Source organism: Pyxicephalus adspersus, chromosome 5 (assembly GCF_032062135.1).
Source record: "Pyxicephalus adspersus chromosome 5, UCB_Pads_2.0, whole genome shotgun sequence".
NCBI lineage: Eukaryota > Metazoa > Chordata > Amphibia > Anura > Pyxicephalidae > Pyxicephalus > Pyxicephalus adspersus.
Window position 1 is genome coordinate 89172261 of NC_092862.1, and position 13296 is coordinate 89185556.

General features: G+C 38.1%; 1 protein-coding gene and 1 long non-coding RNA gene across 5 annotated transcripts in view; one reads left to right on the forward strand and one right to left on the reverse strand.

Annotated features, from left to right (window-relative positions):
* Positions 1 to 13296, forward strand: part of ADCY1 (adenylate cyclase 1) — a 496503-nt gene that overhangs the window by 271828 nt on the left and 211379 nt on the right. The gene's annotated exons all lie outside the window — the stretch shown is intronic.
* LOC140332035 (uncharacterized) lies at positions 3414 to 3957 on the reverse strand. The gene is made up of 2 exons (XR_011921023.1): positions 3511 to 3957; positions 3414 to 3474 (listed from the first exon to the last, which is right to left on the reverse strand). It is a non-coding gene; the product is annotated as an uncharacterized lncRNA (long non-coding RNA).

The window sequence follows — 13296 nt, forward strand, 5'->3', positions numbered from 1 at the left end:
ACACATTGTAATATATCATTAAATATGTATCTAACATACATTATATATATATATATATATATATATATATATATATATATACACACATATACATATACACACACACACACACAGAAAATACTTTACCAATAAATCCTCCTCAACTTTATTTGATTTTTTTAATTAATTGAATATCTGTTTACTGGTGTACAAATCTAAAGAATCGTATCAATAAATGATTATGGAATGTCCAACTGCAACAAAAAATAGCCTATTTTGACAGACTGCGCAAGTGCTAAATGCAGGCGAATTTGCATCACCTGTGCGCTTAAATTTGAGCATATATAAGGGTGTTGTCTAACTTGCTCTTTCCCTTTGTCTTTTTTTCTTGGAGGGGCACAATAGCTGCTTTTGTTTTTGAAACTTTGAATGTTTCAATGTCCATTTTGCAATTTTGAAGTCTATGTTAATGCTATGGTATTGTGTTTTTGCCCATATTGTTTGATTGCAAACTTCTGCCTTTATTACCACTTTTCATTGTTTGTCCTGCTCTTGTCCTCCAGTTTTCCACCCTTGATAAATCAAAATTGCATATTGGTTTGGTAAGTATTTTTTGAATGCAATATTTGTTGGGCCATTTTTGAACTATTTTGGCTTTATATGGAAATGTGGGTTTACATGTGTTTTCATTGTTCTTTTTAATTTTTTTTTTCATGTAAATTTAGTGGTTTGTGTGTGTTTTTTTCTATTTTTTTCTATTTTAATGTGACCATTTATCAAAAGTTTCTTTTGAATAAAGTTGTTTGTAAAATGTTGTCATGTTGTTTTTTGGGGGTTTGTTATTATGTGATCTCCTTTCCAATCCCCCAGGACCTACAGTTTAAAAAGTTAATTGTGATTGTTTCTAAGCTGTTCCTTTCTCTGAATTGTTTGAAAGGCTAAAAGCAGCACAATTGTCTTGTTAAAACATAGTTGTTTGATGTGCATAGTTGTGTGCCAAACTTCAAGAGTATATTGTGCATAGTTGTGCGCCAAGTTGGACCCGCTATGTGCGCGTGAACTGTGTTTTATCAGTTGAAAAATTTGCCGCTCTTTTTCGCAGTCGTCATTCATGCAAGTTATTTTTTTGTATATATTGCTTGTTTTGCATCATGTGCACTCATGCATGCATGTATGGATAGACATGAGTGCACATGAAGCAAAACATGTATGTATGCATGCATTTAGATGTGTGTACATATACATAGAAAAGAGAAATTAAAAGAAATAGGCAAAGAGGGCTTTTTGGACCATATTGCTTCACATGCTTCAAATTGAAAAAATTGCCTATTTGTTCCTATGATTTCTAATGTCATGGGCTTGGCTACAAGCAACCTTCATGGATGATATTGCTTCTGGTTAAAGGAGGAATTCACCTTATGTGCTTCCATTACCAAGCTGAGGTGAGTAAGTCAATATATATAGTGGGCAAAGGTCTAAATGCCATTCAAACCTGCAGAAACACCCTGAAGGAATGCAAAAGCAAGAAAAAGTTTGGCACAAAGTGGATTTGGCCCTGGAAGTTTTGTGTAAACCCCTAAATAATGCATACACTCCAGTATTTAATGAGCATTAAGTTAAACAACAACAAATCTGCTCATTTCCAAGAGGGAGTGGCCCTGCTTGTAAGCTTGTCCAAAAATGTGATTTAATGTTGTGCTTGGCAACCTGGACCTCCTTACATCACCATCAGGTGTGTTAGAATGAGTATGCAAGCTGGACAGCTCATTGACAACCAGTTTGGACAGCAAGTGCAAATGTGCTTGTATACAATAGTGCTAAGATCAGGCAGCACAGCACAATGACAACAAACCTATAACACTACCACAAATGAACAGAGGAGTTGTGTGGCAGCAAATGAACATGAGTGCAAATATCAGACTATTTAAAAAAACAAAGAAATAAAAACCATCACAATTTCTTCAGAAAAGGACTATGTACATAATACATTCAAATACCAATATGGGACAAAGGCAATGAGGGGGGTCAAGTAGCACTTTGGATTGGAAAGCATGCATACATTTGTACTCAATACTTGTGGAAAAAATTAGAAAAAAACATTGCTGAAAAGCATTGAAGAATCGCTAAACAATAGAAACTGGCATTACAAACCAGGCACAAAAACATTGCAGCAACAGATGAAACTAACAATAATGAGTATTACAAAAAAAAAAAAAAACACACACACACACTATATCCAGCTTGATAGAAATTTGTTTGCAATGTTGCAACCAAAAGAAAAAGTATCAAAACAACAAGTGCAACAAATGCAACTATAAATGAAGTAAGTTCGTGAATGAGTAGAATGTAACATAATAAAGTAGCACTTACACAAAAATATCAAGCATTAAAGATTCAAACTGACCTGTAAAATGGACTAGAGATGCGCACAGAACAGGGAGCAGGTGTGCGCTAATCAATCATCATGAGTGCTATCACCTCACCATTGAGTTTAACCACCTTGCTGTTAAGCCCGACCTTCGCTCGGGCACAAAAAAATTGCAAGGATGGTTAACCCCGAGATTTTTTCCATCCATACTTACCTGGTCCCCCTGTGCTCATCCAGCGTCGTTTTCGTATTCCAGCGTCGTCCTCCGTCCAGCGTCGTCCGTCGATCTCCCTCTCCAGCGTCGGGTGCCAGCTGGACCGGTAAGATGCCGACTGGCATCTTGTGTTCCGCTGGCCGGCATCTTGTGTTCCGCCGCCCGGCTTCTTACCTGGTCCCGCTGATCGTCCGACGTCCTTCTCGTTCCAGCGCCGGATGATCTCTGAAACGAGAAGCCGTCCGGCGGAGAAAAAAAAAAACGGACGGCTCCTCCCTGCGTGCGTGATGAGGTCGGCGCGTGTGCGGGAAATTCAAATAGAAACTCATTCATTCATTTTGTATTGGATTCAATACAAACTCCTGTATTGAATCCAATACAAAATAATTCAAATAAATACAAAGTGTGTAATTGGTAAATTCAATACAAAAAATAAAAAAAAAGTAAATAACTTGGAAATTCAAATTTATATTTTGTATTTGATTGGATACAAACTTGCGTATCCAATCCAATACAAAATAATATAAAATTAATACAAAGTACATAACTGGTAAATTCAAACGCTCATTTTATATTGGATTGAATACAAACTCCTGTATCCAATCCAATACAAAAAAATAAATAAAATAAAAGTAAATAACTTGGAAATTCAAATTCTTATTTTGTATTGGATTGGATACAAACTCCCGTATCCAATCAAATACAAAATAATTCAAAACAAACCCCAATAAATACAGAATCAAAGTTTTAAAAATTGCCACTTGTCGACATTTTATTGTTTAATCCCTGGATGGCTAGTGTGTAACACTGTGTCTTATCTTACCTTTGCTGATCTTCGCCTAATTTTGACCATTTGCTGCCTGCTTTGACCTCTGCCTGGACTCCGACATCTCTGCCTGCCGCCTGCCCTGACCTCTGCCTGGACTCTGACATCTCCGCCTGCTTTGACCTCTGCTTGGACTCTGACATCTCTGCCTGGACCTGGACATCACCGCCTGCCTGACCCCTGCCATGGCTTCAAGCTTTGTTTATGTAGTCATGTTTAAGCTGATTTTTGTGTTTTTCCTTTAATTTTTTTAAAAGTAATTTTTTTTTTTTTTTACATGATTGTGTGTTTCAAACATTTTTTATATTCATAATATCTACTAGAACCCCTGTTCAGGCATATTTCTGTAAGTTACAGGTCTACAATTAAAAAAAAAAATTTCATGAAAAACAATGGATCACTTTTGCTACAGAAATCTAGACCTCAGTGTAACGCTCAGGAGGTTAAAATCTCCTTCGGAAATGTGAAGCTGAAAATTAATTGCCTTAATTGGCGTATTCGAGATCTTTGCTCATTTTTGCAGGAAATCGGCAGGCCAGTTCACTAAAACTCGGCTCTGACTCAGGGGAATAGAACTTGCCGACCGTCTCGTATGTACGAGATTCTTTCTAAATTTACTTCAGCCAAATTTACTACATCAGCCATCTTACAAACAAGGCTTAGCAAACCAGTGTTTTATTACACTTCTTGAGATACTTACAAGACTATATTGTATCTATTGTACTGTACTTCTTGGAAGTAAAATAAGGTTGAATCCATCTTCTGTGTCTTTGGAGGCGTTAAACTGGGAATAATATCAAACCACCATGTGGGCATATCCTCTGCTAAGATTGGGTATAGGGTATATCAATGCATAAAGCAGTATTGCGAAACAGCGTACTGTTACTGTAGCAATGCTTATCATATTTATCCAACATGTATACAATAAAAGAAGTATTGTTATAGAATTAAGAATGTCAGCTTTTAAACATGTATACTTATCATAGGCCAGAGATGTTTTGACATTTCAGCTAAAGGTCTGTTCATTTGATAATTTTTTTGCCAATACCCAAGATAACAATGTAATACACATTTTTTTTAAGAAACAGTGTTTCTCTCTGGTGATTGTAGGGTCAATTCACAAAGTTTTGTTTTTTAGCCCTGTTATTTGACATCACATTAAGGGTATTTGCAAAACTTATGTCTCTGGACATCTATCAATAGGTTGTAGTGCAAGTGGTTCATCCTATGCCACAAATTCAATATCAGATGTTTAGGAAAACTGTCTGTCCTCCACACTTTGCTAATTATCTACAGATTTAAATAAAAATGCCCTAATATTTCAGAAATGTATTCAACTGAGGAAAATTGATAGTGCTTTTTTTTAAATGATTCCTGCTCTCCTAAATTAAAATTGGTATGAAATGGCAAAGATATTCATTATAAATGGACCTATCATTTTTTTTTTACTTTAAAAAAATGGTAGATAACCATTTTACATAAAGGAAAGAAAATAGCCTTTTTTTTTCTAATTCTTTTTCTTCTGTCTTTACCGTTGTGTCAATCGACACACTTTTTTTTTTGTTTTTCAATTTCAGGATGATACTTCACCTGATCTCACACCTGCACATTGTGAGATCTGGTGACGTAGGTAAAAGAACTAAGAAGATGGCAGTTCTTAGGCCAGCTATAGAAGGATCAGGGGCTCTGCAAAAGTAAAGGTAAGTATTTTATGGACAGTTATGCTCTAACCTCCTTAGCAGTAATCCGGAGTGTGTCTCAGGGTGAATTATCAATACCAAAAGCGGTAACCCCGAGCCACACTCACGGTGGAATTGCATAGCATATTTAACTGCTTACCTGGTAATCGGTGCTCGTGGCGTCCTCTAGCGGTGCCCGCAGCATCCTCCAGTGATGCCCGGCATCCTCTTCCTCTGGCGATGCTGACCAGGCACCTGTGTAATCTGTGAACATTGGGGACGCAAGGCCAGGGGAAGCAGATGCCAGCCGTGCATCTGCGTGTGGCCAGGCGGGAACTTTAAAATACTAAGTATTTTTAAATGTACCGCTTTAACATTTAAAATTACTTAATATTCATACCGCCAGGGAGGTTAAACACGGTAAAAATGAAAGTTAAAAAGTCTACTGTACCTGGCATTAGCTCTATCTATTCTGTTGCCTTAATACACTGTTAAAATATCACCCAACATGTTGTTCATCAGAGTAGCAGGTAAAAAAAAATATTTAATGGTAAAATGTATTATTCCATCCTAAAAACACACCAGCTTATTAACTTCTTCTCTCATAACTCTGAGCTTGTAAATACCTTTCTTGCGGAAAATATTTTCTACTTAATTTATAGACACAAAAGATGCAAAAATTTCTGACCATTCCAGAAAATGTGGCCACCATGGCCTTATTTTTAATTTATAATAGAGTTTGAACACTCATTAATCTTGATAACTTATTGTCACGGCAAAGTGGTGGACCCACTGTGTCACCCACCCTGTGGGTGGAGACGTGCACGGGGCGCAGGGTCTAAGCAGTAGCTTGGTGTTCTCCAAAGCCTCTAGAGCTGAGGATGTTGTGCGGCAAGCTACTGCTAGGTTGCGGCCCCCGTGCCCGCCAAGGCAAGTGACTGCCAACAAACAGGGACTGAAGCGTAGTACAAAAGGGAAATCCAGGAGGGTAGTCAGATAAGCCAAAAGGTCAGGACCGGCAGCGAACAAGGATGGCCAGGAATTAGGCAAGAGGTCAGGATGGGCAGCAAGCAGGAGTAGTCAGGAACGAGCCAGGGTCAGTACACGGAAACTCAGGAACAATAGAGATAAACAACAGTAACCTGGAAGCAGAACCAAAGGAACTCCTTGTTCAGGCAACTTCCTGTTGACAGGTCACTTCCTTAAGAAGGGAAGATGGGCCAGAAGGGAGGGATGAAGTTAAGGGGGGTGAAGACTCGCACTACAATGTGTTAACCTGTTGTTCACCATAACCCAATCAAGTTTAGCAAAGAGTGGATCCAGGAGGATTACATTTGTTTTCTATGACTTTGGTAAGTGTTATATGGACCACCAAATTGAGGTCTGTACTGAAAATATTCCTTCCTTGGAAGCTCCCGTTTGCTAATCAAATATTCATAGATAAGCACTGACCGCACATCTATTACATCTCTACTGGACACTTTGTCTATCCACCATTTGAATTTTTCTCAGTCCCACCAAGGGGAAACTCAGGGTTGTCCCACAGTGGCATTAATGGGGCATGGGGGGAGCACAATTTGGTATTGGAACAATGTCTATCCCATATTTGGAGTGAATGTGTTAGGGTTGGGCAGCGTGTGGCATGTCTTGATTTCTTGCTTAATCATAGTGGGTTTTATAGCCCCCTGGGAGCTAGGTAACACTTCCAGCACTACCCATTGACGACGTGCGACTGGTAATGTACTAACAGAGTTGTGCTATTTAAGCTCCTATATATTATTGTTTAATGAGTGAGACCCTGCTTCCGTTGTGGGTTCTGGGGGTGAATATGGTAGCCTTTTTGAATTCTGCTCTGTTTTCCTCCCCAGATGAATGCCAAAATTCTGTTTTGGGAATGAGTGAGTTCCCGTTGTGTAACTTGTACTGGTAATGTGCGGAAGAGATAACACCCTAGGTAATGTTCATTTTGATCTTGGCTATTCCACCTAGCCAGGAGGGAAGAGAACATGACCAGTGTTTCAGGTCAGAAAAAATCTTTTTGAAAAGGGGCGTGTAGTTAGCTTGGTACTGTGTCTGATATTTAGAGGTCAGTTGAATCCCCAGATACTGTAAAGATCCTTCCCCCCAGCAGAGCAAAATGTTTAAAATGTGATGGCTGTTTTTGCTTCACTGGGATGGCAAGTGCAAAATTTGAAGCATGTGTAAATGACCTAGGTAACCTATGTTATGCTGACTATGCAACAGTATAATAAAATAAATAATATCCACATGGAAGTTAACAGTTAAATTAAGCTCTGATTCAGTCGATATAAATTAGCAGTGACCAGGATTATAGAAGAGATTGGGATAAATTTACCCATAAGGAATTTCTTTTTTTGTAAAAGTCCATAGTTATAGCTATTCAATCTTTCAATTTGTCTTTAGTCAGTGGAATAATATTATTAATATGCCTGTTGATAAGGAGGAGTTATTGAAATGATGAAAGGGGACGAAAAGAAGCGTGTGCTCTTTGTCAACCTTTAGAAATGAAATAGGCAGAGCTGACATCTCGCGTTTAGGAATTCAGTTTGTCATGTCAAATAGGATGGTAGAAGGAAATTACAGTTCCAACACATCAATAGTTATTTTTCTGTATTTGCAGCACATTTAAAGGAATAAAACATAGAAAAAAATGTGCATGGATTGCAGGAATGTTTCCAGTATACATTGGTTAGTATCTACCAGTTTAAATAGTTTAAGGAAAAATGGGGAAGAAGGTGAATGGGCACTGCCCAAGTCTTATTAATACAAATGTGTGTGTCAGGAAAAAGCAACTTTAGCATGTTGATCATGAGTGAAAGGTGTGTCTGTTGCTGCAAACTGTATGGTGCATTGTAGCCAAGCCACAGTGCTATGCTGAGCCCCTGTCCGCTGCTGAAAATTTCTTTGGAGACATATGTGAGCATCATAACCACACTATGGAACAGCAGAAGTAGGTGACCTGGTCTATCTCAATTTCTTTTTGATCATACTGATCTGTGCCTGAATGTTAACCTATGAAAAAAAAACGCACTATGGGAAAAAGGCTGGCTGGTGGGAATCATGTGACTGAAAACATTTGCTGCTAAAATCTTGGGGCTAGATATTACAAGACAGGAAATTCAAAGTTCTTGTGGAGGTAATGCCTCTCCGGGTCAGGACTGTTTTGGCAGCAAAAGAGGGACATACACAATGTAAGGCAGGTTTAAAATTTTTAAAGAGATCCTGTGCACTCTTTTCATGTTGCCAACCTTATGTTTCAATATACACTAGGAAATCATCAACAATAAAAACAAAAAAATGTTAATTTTGCACATGGAGATGAGTACTTCCTATATGGCCACATACAAATTGGCTTACCAGTTTCAGCGTCATGTTGTTACTAGGTTACTTCCACTGGCAGGCTTAATACCACTTAATGAAAAACATTTGTAACTGCTAAAACCACCTAAAAATGTTTTTTTTTAACTTGATATAAAGAATAGTATATTGGGGTAATATGCTGACAATATGAGCTGTTGCTAATTAAAATTGTTCTCTTCAGTGGGCAATGCCCTGTGCCCCATGCTTTTTTCTTGGCAATTGTTTGCCATTATTCCCACAATGTGCCAGTTAAGTTTTAGTTGGGTTCAGAATGGAAATTACGGTTTTTCCATTTACCAAAACCTTAGCAATCAAAACCGTAGGGATTTGCTCGTTCCTAAGTATGGATTTTTTTCTATTTAACATACATCTGGTTATGTTAAAAAACATTAAACCGGGTCAATCATTATCTTAATGAATTAATTATACTTTAACAGAGACTTATTGAGTTTCATTCATTTACTTTAAGCTCCATTGCCAGACTGTGTTTTACCTAGTATTAGGAATGTTTGAGGTTGTTCCACTGGGTCTGATTTGATAAAACTCTCCAAGGCTGGAGAAGATACAATTTTATCAATGAACCTTGTTGATCTAGCAAACCTGGAATGGATTTCTTAAAAGTAATTTGCTATTTGTTAGCAAATGTTTTCAATGCTGGACCAGATCCATTTCAGGTTTGCTGAGGTTCACTGATAAAAGTGTATCTTCTCCAGGCTTGGAGAGCTGTAAACAATCATGCACATTGTGTCATATGTACATATAGCTAATATTTGCAAGGTCTAAAAATGTAAGGAAAAACATAAAAAAATCAAGTATAGGGAAATAGTAAATATGGCATGAACCATATTTGATAAAGGCATTCAGTTGTTGCACAGTTAAGCTTAGTCATTTATTTGTAGTCATTTATATCTAGATTTGACCTTAAAAAATGCTTAATCAAAAAATGACCACGCTTAACTGTGCAACAACTGAGCTAGCTGTCAGATTCAATGAACTTCAAAGGTGAGAATATATTACCAATTTCAGTAATTTTAAACTGTCCAAAAGAATATATTAAATATTAGGTACGATTGATCATTTTAGGCTTTTTTTAAATAAGGCAGATAGGGTAGTTCCTTAAGGCAAACCTTCTACTAAAAAAGGAGGTCTTCCTATACTGGGTGGACCCCCTCATCCTTGCAAAATTAACTACTTTATGTAGATTATCTGAGTATAAGGGGGAAAAGGTGGCTTTTTGTGGCAAACTTGTATTGGTAAAATTATATAAAATCCTTTATTTCGAACAATGTACCAAAAAAGTAAAATATTTAAAACATAAATTCCATACAAAGTAACATTTTGTCTCCCCTAATGGGAGCTATTAAATTTGTACCTACATTAAAAATATTGGGCTTCTTATACAATATTGAAGATCAATACCAGCAGACCTTACAATCTTGGTCAGATATTCATTGCATTGTTATAGTCTCCATTAAGACGTGTTTCGCCCTAGTGGACTTCCTTGGGGGATTAGGAGACCTCAAAAATACAACAATGAACATGAAGTGGTAATGATAAATACAAGGGATAGTAATACATCCTAAACTGACCTACTTGATGTACTGCCCATGAAAACAAGACACACAGATGAATAAATCAACTAGAGTAAAAGCTAAATAGTTTGAAGGCTCCAATAATAAAGGAAATATTTACATGAGGGAAATACAAAACAATGTCATTGCTTGTTCAAATAGGAAAGGCAGAGTATTGACTATGGTTGATATAGATATATAGATATCTTACTTGAATATTAATGGTTAGCTTGGGCCAGTCGGCTACCGTCAAATTAATGTATTTTAGTGCTTTGTATGTCTGAGGATTAATTTCGGTTTTGTAGAATGCTTGACATAACTGTTTTATCTAAAGGTAATGTTAACAAAAAGAAAAAATAAAAAGAATTCTAATTCATAAAAAAAATATTGTTATTCTTGATCTATCCTTATTTGTTTATTAGGAAAATATATTCACTATATCTTCTTAAGTGTTGTTAATATATTGTTAGGTAGATGGTTTCAGGGTTCAGATCGTATCTAGAATATATTTTATTGAATATTAGATATATTTTCAAATGAAACCATGTATAGTGTATATATTGAAGTTATGTTGGTTGTTGTATATATTACATCCACCCAGAGGGCATACCTGTTACACTTTTGGTTTCTGTAAGTTTTGCAGCTGTCAAATGCTTGTTAGTTCTTGATAAAAAAAAAATCCTATGAGTAGATAATTATTGAAATAAAGGTTGCTAAGTGTTAGTACTTATTGTATTATTAAGTGAATAAAATAATGGATGTATTTAATAAAAAGAGAAACACTCGTACCTTGTATGTGTCTGATTATTTATGGATTAGAGGTTGTCATGCATTCTATGAGTGCTCAAAGATGGAAAAATAAAGGGAAATTTTTGTCCTTTGAAAAACTTTTGTTAAATGAATGTACCTGGATTCTACAGAGAAATCTCCTCCTCTTGCTGCTGGAAAGGATTGTTTGCTCGTTTAGATACAGCCTTGTTAATGGTTCCTAAAGCATCCTCCTTAATAGGAGAACGGCATCCTAGGAACCTCCCATACTCCACGTGCACGTAGGCAGCGTGGGGATGCCTGTGGGGGCTGGCCTGGTGACGCTGGGATGAGTGAGTCACTTGTTAGGAGAGGGCGGGTCTCCTGTCACTCGGCTCAGTGCTAGAGACGACAGGCAGCCGTCTCCAGCCCAGCACCCTGTCTAAGAAGACGGAGATATACAGGGAAAGGGCAGAGCTGTCCCCAGTGAAGGGTAGGCTAAGTTGCACCCCAGAGTTTCAGGGTGCCCCCGTCCCCGTAAGTCGAGTGAACGGAGGGGCGCCCTCTATGTGTTTTGTCTGGAAGTGAATAATGGAAGTGAATACAAAGAGTTAAGCTACGTACACACTTCCAATTATTATTGTTTGTAAACGAACGACGAACGATCCTGAACGATATTTATGAACGATTGTATAGCACCGATCCTGTACATACAGATAACGACACGATCGTTCAAAGATATTGTACACGCGTATTTATACACACAGTATATATGAATATATATTTATATATATATATATATATATATATATGAATATATATACGAATATATATATATGAATATATATATATATATATATATATGATCACTGAACGACCGTACACACGATAGATGGTCAACGATCGTCGTCCAATCCGATCCGCCGGTCCGGTCGTTCATTTCCAACGACTATCCTCGTTCATCGGCGTCGTTGGTTACTTTTTTTACAAACGATTTTTGGCCAATCGGTTGTTCGTCGTTCGTTCGTCGTTCTTTTCCAACGATAAAAATTGGACGTGTGTACACAACTTTAGAGATGAATGAAAGGAGCAGACATGATTGTTAAGATAGACAATATCTCATATAGGATCAAGTGGATCATGGTTGGAACAAGACAGAAACGACAAAACTGTTTCTTGCGGTGAAATATACATTCTAGTTATAAATACATTTTGTTAAAGAATTGCTAGAAATTGCTAATTCGAGTTTAGATTTGTGTATTGTTACTAATTAATACTATAGAAAAGGTTTAAAGCTAAATACATCATTTAAGCCAGGGTAATGGCTTACCATTAGCCAACCATCACCCTGGTTAATAATGTATTTGTATGATACTATATGTATGTACTGGAATATTCTATAAACTGTATTTCTAGCAATTCTTTAACAAAATGTATTTATAACTAGAAGACCCGCCCTTTCCTAACAAGTGACGAGGTATGAGTGGGCGGCGCTATACGCGCTGTCACTCATCCCGGCGCCACCAGGCCAGCCCCCACAGGCATCCCCACGCTGCCGTTCTCCTATTAAGGAGGATGCTTTAGGAACCATTAACAAGGCTGTATCTAAACGAGCAAACAATCCTAGACTACCCTTGAGAACTTTCATGCACGCCAGGAACTTATGTAGGTACAGACACTGCCCTTTCTGCGTCATTGAAGAGGAGACGGCTATGCACGTCTTCTGGCAGTGCCCCTACGCCCAAGCCGTGTTGAAGACCATGGAACAGGAACTGAGCCAATTTGTCCCGAGAACGGCCATCACATACTGCGCTATGCTGTATGGTCTGTTCCACGGCGAATTCACGGAAGGAGAAGTCGAAGGAGCTTGGAGGATTTTGAACCGTATTAGGGACGCTATCTGGTGCGCCAGGAAGCGCCTTATCCTCCGGAGGGAGAGGATGTCCATCGAGGACTGCCGCAGACTGGTCCTCAGTCTGCTTAGAGACTATACCCTCGTGGACTTTCCGGAAGAGGAAGAGGACGTCTAAGAAGGACCCCCCTTCCCCCCTCCCCTCCGCCCCCCCAAGCCCCCCTTCAAAACTAAGTTTTAAGAACTCTAATCTAAACCCTAATCTAGGGGCAGCTGAGAAAGCAATTTAATACCCTAAAGATTACCTAGAAGATTGTGAAAATCGCTCTTGTAGGAGCAATCCCAGAATCGGGCATTCCGGAACCAGTAGTTGATGTGCAGGGGTATTTTTCTGCCCTATTGCAAGAGATGGCTCCAGAGATCCCAGTTGAACATTTGGAAATGGATAGGATTCATCGCTCCTTGGGCCCTAAGAAAAAAGACGGTCCCCCTAGAGATATAATTGCTAAATTTCACTTCGTTCAAAAAAATTTGCTCCTCTTAAGAGTTCACAATGCTCCATGGCTCGTGTTTCAAGGTACAAGAATATAGTCTTTATGCTGATCGCCCTCAACATTAGCTAGACGTCGGGCCCTCCGCTCATATCTCGCCGCGTTGATGGCTAACATAGTAAAATACA